The following is a 1,477-nucleotide window of genomic DNA, read 5'->3' on the forward strand; positions in this document are numbered from 1 at the left end:
TAATGAATTTATTTTAATTTTAATTCACATAGAGATATAGTGTTTTGGTTAAAACAGATATTTCTATAAGATGAGTCGAGAGACCCTTTTAAATAATTTAGGACTCTAGGTTAGTAATTCAACCTATTGAAATAAGTTGAGAAAGAAAGGTAAGATTTAGATGAAGTGTGAGGGATATTGTAACTCTAGGCTTGTTTGATTTGATTTTATTCAAGTTATTATTACTTTGATTTTTCTTTTTATTTAAATTTTGGTTAATTTTTTTTAGTTAATTATTTAGTTACTTGAATTTGATTGTTTGGATAAGATTAAATTATTCTAATTTTAGTAGTTAGTAAAATTTTAGGTCAATTTTCTATGGGATCGATACTCTATGTACTTATATACTATCTATTTGATACGTATACTTGCGTAGTAGAATTTTAACTGACAAGTTTTTAGCGCCGTTGTCGGGGACTTGTTTCTAGAATTTTTTCTAATATTAATACCAAACAATTTAATCTTACTTCAAATTTTAGTTTTTTATGTTAATATTAGATTTTGTTTGCTTGCAGATATCTTTATTCATTGTATGCAAAGAAGAAGCAACTTGAATCTTGTTCTTTTTAATCTTGAAATAGAAAAAACTTTCAAAAGACATCAAAGGGAGAATTAGCAAGTTGCAGCTTTAAATTAGACAATGGCTAAAGATAACAATTACAATGGCAATAATGACCTTAATCTAGTTCTCGAAGCAAATAGAGCACTGTGGGATTATATTGTTCCTCTTTTGCAAGGTTTGCACCAAAGCATTAGGAGACCTTCCATCAATGTAAATAATTTCAAAATTAAACCAGTTTACATTCAGATGATTCAGTCTTCAGTCCAGTTTGGTGGGTTATCCAGTGATGATCCTAATTATTATTTGGTAAATTTTTTGGAGATTTGTGATACCTTTAAATACAATGGAGTAACTAATGATGCGATTAGATTGAGACTGTTTCCATTTTCTCTTAGCGATAAAACAAAGAGTTGGCTTAATTCACTGCCCAATGGGTCTATCACTACATGGAAGACTTGGCTCAAAAGTTTCTAGCAAAATTTTTTCTGCCTGCCAAGACTGTAAAGATAACGAATGATATCACCTCATTCACACAATTTAATGGTGAGTCTTTGTATGAAGCTTGGGAAAGGTTTAAAGAACTACTGAGAAGATATCCACATCATGAGATTCCTGATTGGTTGCAAGTTCAGACATTCTACAATGGGCTGGTTTGGTCAATGAATACCACAATTGATGTTGCTGTTGGTGGAGCATTAATGAATAAGAATGCTGCAAATGCTTACAATTCGGTCGAAGAAATGGCCTCAAATAATTATCAATGGCCTTTAGAAAGGTCTGGTCTGAGAAAGCTATTGGAGCTTATGAAATTAATGCACTTATCACCTTAATTGCTCAAGTAGCTGCATAAGTGGCTGCACTGTCCAAGAAGTTTGA

The 1,477-nt window shown here is 31.3% G+C and overlaps 1 non-coding gene across 1 annotated transcript; it reads right to left on the reverse strand.

Moving 5' to 3' along the window:
- Window positions 1–1,104: 1,104 nt before the first annotated feature.
- Window positions 1,105–1,211, reverse strand: LOC149526589 (small nucleolar RNA R71). The gene has a single exon (XR_016351875.1). It is a non-coding gene; the product is annotated as a small nucleolar RNA R71 (small nucleolar RNA).
- Between the last annotated feature and the right edge of the window lie 266 nt (window positions 1,212–1,477).

This window comes from Theobroma umbraticum, unplaced genomic scaffold (assembly GCF_002168275.2).
Source record: "Theobroma umbraticum cultivar Fairchild unplaced genomic scaffold, ASM216827v3 scaffold_12.1, whole genome shotgun sequence".
NCBI lineage: Eukaryota > Viridiplantae > Streptophyta > Magnoliopsida > Malvales > Malvaceae > Theobroma > Theobroma umbraticum.